Source organism: Aquila chrysaetos, chromosome 9, assembly GCF_900496995.4.
Source record: "Aquila chrysaetos chrysaetos chromosome 9, bAquChr1.4, whole genome shotgun sequence".
Lineage (NCBI taxonomy): Eukaryota > Metazoa > Chordata > Aves > Accipitriformes > Accipitridae > Aquila > Aquila chrysaetos.
The window spans coordinates 4,409,663-4,422,885 of record NC_044012.1 but is presented as its reverse complement, the minus strand read 5'-3'; positions in this window follow the sequence as shown (position 1 = coordinate 4,422,885).

Below are 13,223 nucleotides of genomic sequence, written 5' to 3'. Positions count from 1 at the left end.
TAGCCAGGGTAAGCTGGAAAAGTCCCACTGAATCGAAAAGGTAGTGCTAATTCCTCTAAAGGTTCCTCTGATTTTCACTCTATAGCTGGTATTTTTACAAACTAAACATATTACATTCTTCCAGATTTCCGTATTCATAAGAAAGGCTTCAAAATATAACCCAGATCACTCCTATAATAATCTGCAATAAACACACAAAACCTGAACGTGTACTCATGTCCTCTCCAGAATCTTAGAGATGTGGATGGGTTTACTATAAAGCATTAAATGTTTTTTTGTTAGCATTCAAAATATATGCTTTGTTGGTGCCTCCAGACATTTTTCATTTTCCACTTCAAGCAGTATTTATCAGACCTCCTCATGCTTCTCTAATTGGATTGTTTGCCCATTTGAAATGCACAGCAATGTTCTACTCAGAGAACAATACATTCAGACAAAACAGCACCGTGTTTAAAAATACATAAATACATTTCTTGTTTGAGCACAGAAAAAACAACATTTCAAATTCCTCAAGAAAAACTTCAAGGACACAAGAAGATCCAGGGCAGACTGATACTGACCCAGCAGAAGTGAGACCTGTGATAAGTTTCACTTTAATCCAGTTTTCTCCTACAACCACCTTTTGCTTACTCTCCTTCATCGATAACTTTGTTCTTATTTTGAAATGTTCCTAAGACCCCTTTGCTATATCCTGAAGCTTCTGTAGTCTCCAAGAAGCAGAAAAACACCTGAAACCCAAGGCACCAAACACAACCGAAAACACACAAACCACAGTCTCGTTATTGAGGGGGGTACATATATCCCATAAAACTGATTAAATACAGTCAATAATTTTCCAGAAGACGATACTCCATTACTCTTACACAGAAAAGATTTACTGTCTGAAATATTGTATAAAACAATTACTAAAGCTAGGTGTAAGACTAGCAGTGCAGTATTTTACAGTGCACAGCAAAAAACTGCACGTATGAGAGAATTTTAAAGCCTTCCACAGAGACAGCAAACTCCGTAACAATCTGTAGACATCTTTTGAGGATTTCAACTAAGACAGGCTCTTTGAGACTTGGGGGAGAACCAGAGAACTGCAGTGGAAAGGTGAATATTGGTGTGAATGGAGAACAAATGGGAATATCTGGATGCGGAGGCACCACAGGGAGCAGCACACAGCAGGGCTCAGAACAGCCTGTGTTCATGCCACTCAGATTAGCAGCTCATCAGGGCTCCAAAAGAGTTAAAAAAAGGTATGTTCAAAACCTGCACATGGTCACCAGCCTAAGACGACCCCAGGAAACATGAGGGGGACTTGACAGCTGGGACATCCACATACATTTAAAATAATAATAATTTTGTAAAAATTAAAAATAACTAAATAAATTGTTGTTGTTGTTATTAATTATTCATCTACTCCTGTGTTCTGGCATGGGTATTTGCTACACTGTTGATACAATGTTGTAACAGTATTTCCTATGGAAATTAGGAAAGAAGCTCTGGATCAGGACTTTAATCTTATTACTGATTATGACTATTTTCTGATTTACTTGGACTAGTTATTCTGCAGATTTTCCCCTCAAAATGTCTGGATGCCTCTTATTGCTAGAACATGTGTGACCACTCTAGGATAGTCTGTCACTCACAGAACAAGCTTATGAAATTTGCTTGCTGTGTACAGACATACCCTAGTGAGAGAAGGTAAATATCATTTTTCCTTTCTTTTTTCTCCTTAAAAAGGGCAATTCCCTGGAGGTTTGCAGTAATATGCCATAGTTTCATGTGAAGAGCTCAGCTGAGACTGTAATATAAGTGTCAGTCACTTGATTGGCAGCATGCGAGGAAGCGTGATTTTTTCCTTCCTCACCCCCATGAAATTCTGATGACAAATTTGTGCTTATGATGGTAGACACTAGTAGTTAGTCCCCAAAACCAAAACATTTTGAGGACAAATGTTGATGACTCCTATAAAGAAAACTAACAGAATCTAAACTGGAGATACATCTCTGTAAACCCCCATAACTTTCCAGGCTATTTTTTTCATGCAATGATTAGCATGGAGCTGCCATAAAGTGCATTACTTACTCACCAGGTAACAAAACTACAAACCCCTTGTCATGGGTTATCTGAGAAAGAAGATATCTCTTTAAAAATAAACTGGGGTTTTTTGTTTGGTTTGGTTTTTTTTAAGAGTATCTTTTAGAATTCTGGACTTTTAAGAACTCGGATTGACCAAAAACATTTAAGTAAATATCTGCCCCAAAAGCATGGCTCTGGCACTGAAGCATAGTTGTGAAAAATGTTCCTTTGGTAGTGGCTCCTGAGGACTTTTGGACCATACTTACTCAGTGTACTGGCTGCCCAGTCTGTGAGATGATGCTGGGATCTAGAAATCAAGCCTGACTTTCTTTGCATGCTCTTAAAAATGAACAGACCTGTACGCGTGTGAATACCTAAGCTGTGTATTGTAATTCCTCAGCTTATAAGGACCTGGATGAATACAGACTTCAGAAATCCAAGTGGTCAGTCAGCTGGAGGGGAGTAGTAAGGACTTGGGGCCAAAGAGCAATAGAACTACCCTGGTAGGAATCCATCAGGCAAGGCAAACTTGAATTGGACTCCACATACGTGACACTCCGCTTAATTTCAGAAGGATCCTAGTAGACACAGACCGTCTCCTCTGCTCTACCTGAAGTCAAGATTTGATCCATGGAGTCAGGATTTTCAGAGGACAATAACAAGGGCTTGTTCACACAACTTTTCCCTGTTCCAGCTGTGCTGGCTGAAGAGGTTATTAGCTGAACCCCCAGGTGCACGCTGGTATCCTCTTGCCGGAGGTCGGTACCCCTTCTGACATGCCATCTGCAATACGTTTTTCTCACAATGAACTGGTTTGCCTCAAACTTAAATGCCAGCGAGGTCTTCAGAGCCCTGAAATATGTTCGTGAATATTCCTGGCAGCCATTGAGCTGGAAGGTCTTAGGGAGAAGTAACTGCCTGAAGTGATGAGGAGTAATGTGGGCGGATAGCACCTCGAGGAAAGAGGATGGAAGGGCAAGTTGTTAGGGAATGTGGCATCCAGCTCTCATGAAAGTTCATTAGGGTTTAACGTAACATTTTTAGGCCCAGTTGAAAATGTCATTCTAACATGACATTCCAGTGTTTCCATTTTCAGTTTTACTGCTCATCTGTATGATCCTGAGAGTGTGTGAGAAGCAACATACAAATAGGACCAGTAGGAATGAATCACTCTGTTAAAATCAGTCCATAAAATCCAAGCCCTACTGAAATTAATATCAAAGCACTTTCACCAAGGGCAGGACTTCACTTACTGGATGTACTCTGGCATAAAGCCAGTGGCAGTAGATCAGTGTCAGGGCAGCTACAAATGACTGCTCTGGCAGTGATGGAGCACAGGCACTTTCTATTTTTTAGTTTCCTTATTCCCATTAACACATGCAAATCATGTGCCTTTCTGTGTCTTTTTTGCTTTAGCAACCTCAGTTAATTCCCTGTTAACATAGATTTTTTCAGTCATCCTCAGTAGACATTTATTTCATCTTTTTTTTTCCCTTTGAGGTAGAGGGAAGAGAGAGCAATAAGCAGTGATGGAGAGAGATTAAGAATGGCAGAGTAACAAAGCACAGGAATGAATACTGAAGCTACCTTATTCTTGTATTAAGAACCTGATCAGAAGTAATGGACTAAAATGTACAGTACGGAACATTCAAATAGCAGAGGTGTTTGTAAACTCTTGAATACATTTGTCAGGTAATTCTCTCCTGTGTTGTATTTGTAGATGTATCCTTATAACTGTTTCAGAACAATGGCCTTTACATATGCCACAACTATGTTTTGAACATATTTTTCAGACATATGTCATTCAGTGGTGGTTGTTAAATGCTCCATCCATAAACCATTATGCTCTTCTATATTGAGGTTTCACTGCAACAGGCAGCTGTTTGACAGAGAATAAACTCCTGGGGATGGCAGCAAATCAAATTAAATATATCTCCACAGAGCTATCATAGGGGGTTGCATGGCTTGATAGGCTGCATCAAGAGCAATAAGCACACAAAGGAAGAGCAAACCTGAGATAAATCAAGATAGACCAAATGAGCAAGCAGACAGACAAATCACTATTGGCTACATGAAAGTCATTAGGAGTTTCGATGTTGATTTCAACAGAACCAGTATTTCAGCTGTCTATCTGTGGGCAGGAAGTTTTTAATCCTATAAAAGTCAGAGAGATTATCTTATTGTTCTTTTCTCATTCACTTTTATAAGCTTTATTATGGGAAATGATACTCACTGATATGCCAATAAATAAGCTCACTGAGAAAAAAAAAAAAAGTGGAACTTGCTAATAGTGAAGACTTCGTTCACTCTCTAATATTTGTTTTCGTCATATAAACCTGTAACCACTCTAGAGTTTAGTAGGGGGCTAAAGAAAGAAAATGGCTTGATTACTTCAAGAAACAGACCCAAACATTTCGTCATCTCAAACATTGGGTTATTCTCATTAAGACCTTTTCTACAAACAAGACAATATGAGTGGTTTCTTTCCTCCTACTTTTCTATTATGTACGCATCAAAGCCTATTAAATACATACTGGTAGTATATACACATTGCATTAGGGAGGGAGGAGAAACAGCAAGAGAAGTGCCAGCATCGTAAATAAATTCCTCTTAATAAATCCCATTACATTAACAATGGCCTAAGCATAGAAGGGGGCACTACAGGGAAGTGCAAAGTGCTCACATGATATCTTACTTCAATGTATTTTATATCAAAAACCTGTTCTTTCAATACTCCCTCTCTCAGCCACTTGTTTCAGCCTGAATATACTCAAATCCTCAGAGTCATTTCCTTCCGGAAAAGAAATGATAAATCTATGTAGAAGTGAGAACAACCTTGTTCTGTTTTAAAAGCGTTCACTCCTACATCATTCATTCTGTTAATGCTCTTTCTCACCTAACATTTCACAGGCTCCTGATCAAACTGTGTAACTGGAGTCTACAACAATAGCCTTTTTTGTTTTTATGAATTTTCTGAGTGATCTTATCTTAATCAGATGCATAATGAAAAACAGAGAAATACACCTATGCTGCTCTGACTCACAGAATAACTTATAATCAAATATAACCTTTGTTTTTCCACCAGGGATCTGTCAAGCATGCCTCCACAGGCTGACTGGGAAAACGTTGGATGGAAACAGTGGACAGATGTCCCTAATTAGGCTAGCCCATTTTAATTATTATTAAAATAATAATTTTAAAAATACTGTACATTATTTGCCTGTGTCCAAGCTGAATTAGTCCATTCAGCTTGAAAGTTCCTGTGCAACTCTTACACCACTGTAACTGTTTGCTGGTAAAAATTTTCAGCAAGGAGAAAAGCCCTAGATGTTTCTTTCAGAACAGTGTCACAAAGAATAGGTATCATTTTGCTCAAGTGTATATTACCGCTATTTCACAGAGATGCTTTTGCACCTCCCCCCCTACCTAGTGCTCTGGGGATGAAACTGGGAGATCACCTTGTTCCTGTGAAAGACGGACAAATCTGTCCTGATTTTAAGCCTCCTAAAATCTTCGCTTGCACAGGCTCAGGGGAAAAATAATCAGACAGCTAAATTCTCTGAAGCATTTAGCTGTACCCAGCATGCTCCATTGCTTGGGATTGCAGGGTCTGAGCAAGGATTTCTCCTACAGCTGTGTCCCTGGCGCCCAGAGCAGGGTGCAGCACTGGGCTCTTCAACTGGATGCAAGCAAACCGTCTCCTGCGACACCAGTTCTGCTGCTGGTCACCAAAAGAAAAAAGCAGGGGAAGGCTAACCAAAGCCAAGCAGGAAGGAGAGCAGTGCTGTAAGAGGGTCAATGGGCAGCTGAGAAGCAGAGAGCTGCAGTCCACCCACAGAGCTGAAGTTTACTGGGGCCTCTTCCCATATTTGCTCTAAGATTCTGAAGAACTAGCCCCAATCCAGGCTTTCACAGGCACAGTTGAGGTTTTTTCCCATTATTTTGGGGTATCAAGCAAGAGACAGCTGAGTCCCAATTCATAAAGTTGTCAAGCAGTGTAGACTACAGTCAGCAAACAGAAACTCCACCTTGGACAAATAATGTGCTACAAAAGTACTAGCTAGAAGCAAGTTGCAGTCATCTCATGTTGGGCTCTCAGAATTAGTGGGATACTCCTGCCAGGCATGGCTCTGTAGCAGTTACTCCGCTTCTACTGCAGCAGAGCTAACAACCCCGTCAAGCACCGCAGTGACGTGCATCTCATGACAAAATCTGCAACTGTCATGTTAAAGAAAGGCTTGAGTAGTGTGCCATAAATAAAGCACAGAGCTTCAGATTTTGAGTACGAGATCAAAGATCTAGGGTGTAATACCTATTTCAAACATAGAACTATCTGAAGTTTGGTTAGAACTCAAAAGATGACTATTCAAAAATCCAATTAAAACTTTACCCTTTCCCTAAAGCCATCCTCTTAGCTTTAACATAACTCATTATGAGAGCTTTACTTGCAGTAAGTATATGAACTTTCAAGGCCATCTTGTCAGGAGAATATTCTTTGGAAAAAACCACAACAATATTTATTTAAAAAATTTAAGCAAACTTATCTTAAATATTTAAATTGCTTTTTAAATACCATTCTAGGACATAAAGTTTATCTAAGTATATTCTTAGATACAGACTGTAGTAACTTAATGATTTTTTCACTATTTACAGTTCTTGCATCATTTCCTTTTTTTGTAATTAAGCAGAAACAACCTAGGTCATTTTAATTCTCATTCTTTCCCTTTCTCCAACCCTCCCCCCAACACTCCCAAATTCCAACTCTGGTTAAGATTCAGTAAATGATTCCAGCCTAATCCTCAGTAATTGGGTTCATGAGTTGTCTGGTTTAAAAATCACATTTGGGGGAGAACTTTGCATATCTGTTTCAGAAAATGAGTTGCCTTAATTTTTTTTTGTACTTCCCATTCTTTCAAAAAAAGGGGAATATTAGTTTAAACAATTGTAGTAAAAATTGTTTTTCTGATTGCCATTTCTTAAAAATGGAAGCAGAGTATCTTTTATTTCCTGACAATCCTACCGACCCAATGCCTGCCTAGTTTTATCTCTTTCAGCTAGTAGTTGCAGGTGCTGCCTTTCAGAGATTAGAATTGTTAATTCTACCCACAATTAAGAGATGATAAAGAGGAAGAGATGGATATTGATAATTATTATACATAACACAAGAATGCAATACAACGTTCTTCTGTTTTTCAATAGGTGAGCTATTGTAGTGAGCTAATGCATCCTGCTGGGAGTTACTGCTCTCCAGAAATAGTTACATGGAAAATGAATGCAACTCCTTTAAAAAAAATAAAAATCTGTATTTGCACATGTTCATTATAACCTTGGCAGCATATAGATCTTGAGTTTGCATTTGTCACTGTGACAAAACAATCAATACGACCCAAATCCCACACTTCTTAAGAAAACAAATCTCCCATTGACTTCAACAACTGTAGCGCTTAAACAAGATCAGCAGATTCCAGTGTTTAGCAAACCAAATTAAAAGGGAACTTCTGAGCCTCACCTTAAGCAGTCTGCACAGACAGCAAGCATCTGGAGCTGATAACAGACTTTAACACTTGTTGATAACAAGAGAAAAGTCGGCTAAAATGCCAGAAGCTGTTCTTCCAGGCCTGCACCCCTGAGGGAATTAAGAGAATCTCAGGAAACGGGCCCAAGCCCTTTCCAGTAGTAGCTAATGAGTCGCCTGGGCTGGTATTGAATCCAAAGAAGCCAATGAACCATGACAACTTTAGCAGGGTTTGACATGTGTTGCGTGAACTACCCTCTGCTGCAAGGCTTATCAGGTGGGTAATGGCTTCCAGGCATTGCCATAATAACCCATTGTTGAAATCAGTGACTGGAAGACAGAGTCCCACGTTAAGCTGTCCTCAGGCTTTCAGCTACAATCTGAGTATAAGGTTTAATAACTTATCCAGCACGTCAGATTACATATTGCTGTATCTCAGCATTCTCCAAGTACTTATCAGTCCTGGTACAGATTTATTTTAAGAGGAATGAGTATGCGTTCATTTATTAGATATAATGTGGCAACAAGTGATTTTTTTCTAAAGTTTCGGGTATCCTCAGTAAAAACCAAAACATAAGTCTGACTACAAAGTGCCTTGAATCTAACCCACTTAAACTATGCTTAGTTCCCTAACGATGAGCATCTAGCTTGCATGTGACACTTCAAAGCATGAGCTTGCCTTAGCACCCTGGGTACCACGTCATCGATGCCTTGATGGAAGATTTATAGCAGCTGCATGTGGAAAAATACCAATCAACAGACAGTAACTTGAATAAGTACAGGAACACATCTGAACAGGCTTATGACATACGACGTCCCTTTAGAACCGTTTATGAGTCCTCTTTTGAAGACACGTACTAAATGGTGACAAACATCTATACAACATCCGAGTGGTCAGCACACTTCCTTGAGAAACGTTTCGGGCTTTCACCTCTGAGTGATATTAACGTAGTCTTTTTTCTTCCATCTGATCTTTGTTGTGTTTGGCAATGAATATCTTTGGGATATCTGCTGTTCTATCAAATTTGTTGAAAAATGTTGCTTATTCCTTATTTTCTAAAGAAAACAATGCTAAAAATGTGTAAACTGCTCCTGGCATGCTGACCATAACCCTGATCTCTCCCTTCCTAGGGAACTTTCCTTATCAAGAGGCTGAAGAATCAGCCTACCATTACCTTACTCTATCCGGTTTAATAATCCTTTGTACTCACTTCCACAAGGAGACCACAGGAGGCGTGTTTTGTAGGTTATGACAGTCAATAACGAAAATAAACAACAGTGACATACCTGGAAAGTTTGTCTGATCTAAGAAGCACTTACTCCTTTCTTTTAAAAGGACTTTGTGATGGCTCAGCATCTGCAAATATACTGAATATCCTCCATTCCAGCAATATTTTGGCATCTCATTACCCACCCAGGGCACATGGTAGAACAGAGGTCCTACTCGACTCCATACAACTTGTACAAAGAGAGGCCCTACTCCTGTGACAAGAAAAATGCTGTAAGTTGATTATAAAACAAGCATAAGTGACAAAGTAACATCATTTCTATTGATTTGCTTTCAAAAGCGGGATGCAGCTGTGAAACTGTGATGCTTTTATATGCTGCACCTAACAGCACAGCAGCTACCATTGCTTACTGAGGAAGTGAGCCACTGCTTTTTCTTTCTAGACACATGGTAATGGAAGGTGTCCCGAAAAAGTCAGGGTTGCAGGTCAAAGGGCCAGGGTTGTTGGCAAAGCCTACTGAAAACCTGTGCTTTTAACTAGGCAATCACATTACTTCATTGTAGAAGGGTTTCTAGCAGGAGTTGCAGTCAGGTGTGTTTCTATGAAGGATGAATGGCACTATAACTTAGGAATATTTTGTTTGCTACCGACTGCACGGAGTAGGGCAGCCAAGAAAATAAATGATGGTAGAAAACAAAGCAGTCCCTGACCCTCCCAATGCTTTAAGGGCTGAAATAAACTCTGATTTAAAAGTCCTACAGGCTATAGTCCTATGTAATGGTCCAGATACTTCACATTTTGTACTGCTGTTTACTGCCTCAGTGTTACATCATGACCTACAGTGTCACGTTCATTTCAGCAGTACTAGTTAAAAAAACAAGCACTCAAAACCACTGCACCCTACCCAGAAACTTGCATGTCATCCTGTTTGAACACTAGAATAAAATTAGAACTGTGAAGGTGGCTGAAAAGTAGGTGTAAGACAGTAGTAGAAAGCTGTAATTTTACCAAATAATTCTCAGTCTTTACTATGCCTCATTTTAGAACCAAACAATGGAAGAAGTGATAGATTTTAAGTTATTGGCCTTTTATTAATGCCAGTTTTCCACCCATAAGACATACCTTTGGGTATTATTCTATAGCTATCAATACCATTGCTTCTGACAGCTTAAGCCCAATAACTACAGGTATACTTTTGCTAATATAACAGTTGCAAAACAGTTGACTCCCAAGAGGTACATTTAAGAAGCTTCAAATATTCAGGATGGTAAGGGGAAGGGCTGTAGCATGGAGCTGATGTACACAAGCTGTGCCAGCTTCTGTTGTGATGTACGACGACAGCTTTCATGCAGGACCGGTCAGAGCCCACTGTGCAGTGCAGCGAGCTTTGTAACATGACCCACACATGGCTGCAAGACTTCTTGATTGCTAGCAATAAAACAGTATTTGCTATGAAATGAAATCACCCGAGAAGCCGTTCAAAAAAATGGGAAGGTATTTATTGGCTTTTTATCCAAAGAACAATCCACAGAAGGGAAAATTTACTCAGGATTCAGCCTTGGCACTTCAAAGTGAAACACAGTGCAGCATTACATACCCTGAATTAATCTTAAAATACATTGTTTGAAACACATTACTATAGTAACAGGAAACAATGACTTTGAGAACTTTTACTATTTCATCTTCCTTAAAGGACAGGCAGTTACCTCTTCTTTAACATTATGTGCATGCTCTTCAGAAGTGGCATAACAATTTTTACACACTGAGGGGGAGAAAAAGAAATGAGTTCTCCCTTCTTTCTGAGTTGTGATGACTCACTTTGATAGAATAAGATCCTTCTCTAGTAACGTAGTTATTGCCCTAGTAAGTAGTACAGATGGTGAATATTTATTTTTTTCTCTTCAGCATCGTTCATGCTAAAATCACTCGTTAGTACCACGCTGGAAAATCCAGGCACTACTAGGCACTTAAGAGTCAATGACCAATGAAAGAAAACTAACAGCACTTAACAGCTGATGGCTTTTATGAGCAGACTGTCCCACCTTCATCTTCAAATGATCCTTTTGCACTTAATTTTGTACTGTGATTCTGACACAGAACTCACTGTAGGAATTTTTGGCCTCACATTGCTAACTTATCAATATAACAGATGAAGTGACCTCAGAAAGCAAAACACAACCAATATCCAAAACCATAACAACTGTTGAAAAGGAAGAAACTCTGCAGGTGCTAGGGTTCTGATGGAGAACAGATGTCACATAACAAATGTACTCATCCATAATAGCTCCAGTAAGATGCTGCTACATCTTTGCCTGTAATCTGCTTCTCAGCCCCACATCTCAAACACTTTGGAACAGCTCCCGTGAATATGAGTAAATTAAACTGACTGCTAATGCAGGAGTGACTGGTAACTCCACGTCTAGAGAAATGTGGCATATGTGTGAGGTGAGGTAGAAGAGGTAGACCTGTTCATGACATGCCAGCTAAACTACATTGGTAAGCAGCTGAGCCATCAGTCCTGGCACCACAGGGTACAGGTTTGAACTTGAGAGAAAATCCTATGGCTGGTTTGACATGCCCGAATCCCAATACCTATCTTCCCGATTTTAAGATTGGTAGGGAGAAAAAACCCATATACGCCTGCTTCCCTTAAGCTGAGGGCAGATCTATGTATCTGTGGTGTCTGTATTGGATATAAGAAGTCAGAGGTCTAGGGAAATAATTGAAGTGTTAACGAGCGCTAGCAGCTTTGTTTTTTCTTCCTTATAAGCCACTATCACTTCATGTCACTGAACCAATTCTCATACATTTGTTTGGGGCTACAAGTGGAAAAAACTTACCCTTTGAGTACAGCTGTTAAGAATATAGGATTATGTTGTATTTCTATCTGCAATAAAGCAGGAGAGTTAACTCTTTGTGCTATGGCCAGGTGGATGCACATTTAATTGCCCTCATAGTTCCTCCTGTTTCAAAATAAAAACATCTTTCAAAATTATTGCATTTTCAGAACTCTTTCATTTGAAGTGAGCTGGTTTCCTCAAACTTGATGAGTTTAACATAACAGAGAGGGTTCTCTTTCTCTATTCCTCCCAGCCAAGAATGGCTTGTACTTACATAAGCAGCTAAATTTCACCTTGGAACCTGAATTCTAAAGGAGTTCACAAAGCTTAGAAAACCAAACAGGAGAATGAAGCCATCTTCTGACCACTGCAGTAGTGTGTCCTGTAGTAATTTGTAGGGTGAAAATTTCTGTACTGCTACAGTATGTGCATACGTTCACCCTAAGGCTCTGTATAAAAACCTGACTAACAAAATGCACATTACATAGAAAAGAGAAAGCAATGTGCGAGTAGTTTGCTCAGTCTGATATTCTAAACTGTAGATAGCTATTTTCTAGTAAGCTTTTCACCCAAGTTGCTAAATATATATATACTGTGTGTATGTATATATACAGCCCCCCCACACAAACACTGTGTACTCCCTAATGTTCATGTTCCAGATCTAAAACTTGCACAACAAACTTACAAAATTATTGTAATCCCTTAAAAATGTGGCATTTGGAATAGAAGCGGCAACCAGGTTCTTCATGTAATAATGCATGCCAGGAGAAGATATGTGCTAATTAATCCAAAAGATTATATAGATTTGACTCCAATTGGCCAGCTGCCTTCAACCCCTGTCTCTTTTCCAGTCTGAAGTCTCCTCTGGACATGTAATTGTTCCATACCTGTGATCATCTTTCAGCATTTCTTGAGGGTGAACCACAGACTTCAATTTTAAAATCTTCCATATGAAGTACTATATAGACTATACACACACGTGGTTGTGCAGAATACTTACCGTAACTACTGATCCACAAGCAAAAACTGACAATGACTCTGAAGTTATTTCCTCAGGTTGGCCAGGATGGAGTTGGTTGTTCAAAGTCTCTCACTAGAAGTTTCCGATCCTCAGTCCTTAGCTCCTCAGTTGAGAATAAAGTATGATCAAATACAGTTGAGAATAAAGTAAGTATAATCAAATAATCTTCAGGTTTCTTTATACTTCTACAGTGTTTCCTAGTGAACATTCAGCAAGCTATCCAGAGAAGGTGGGGAAAAAAAAAAACCAACCAAAAAACGACACCCCAAACAACTTAGATTTCGGTTTACACCATATTGCCCCTGGTAGATGCACCAGAATGCCACCACCACGATTCAAGGGGAACTCAACTTTTCCTTAGTGGTTTTGGGCACTGAAAAATTGCTGGCCACATCTTCCTTGCAAGGCGATGAGAGGATTTTTATTTTTTTAAAATCTTATCTGATCAAAATCAGTAAGTTAACTTTAACCTGTTGATGTATGAGAAAACTGTTGACTAAATAGGGTGCCCCTTTTTTGGAACTATTCTTAAAAACATAATGAAGGCAACA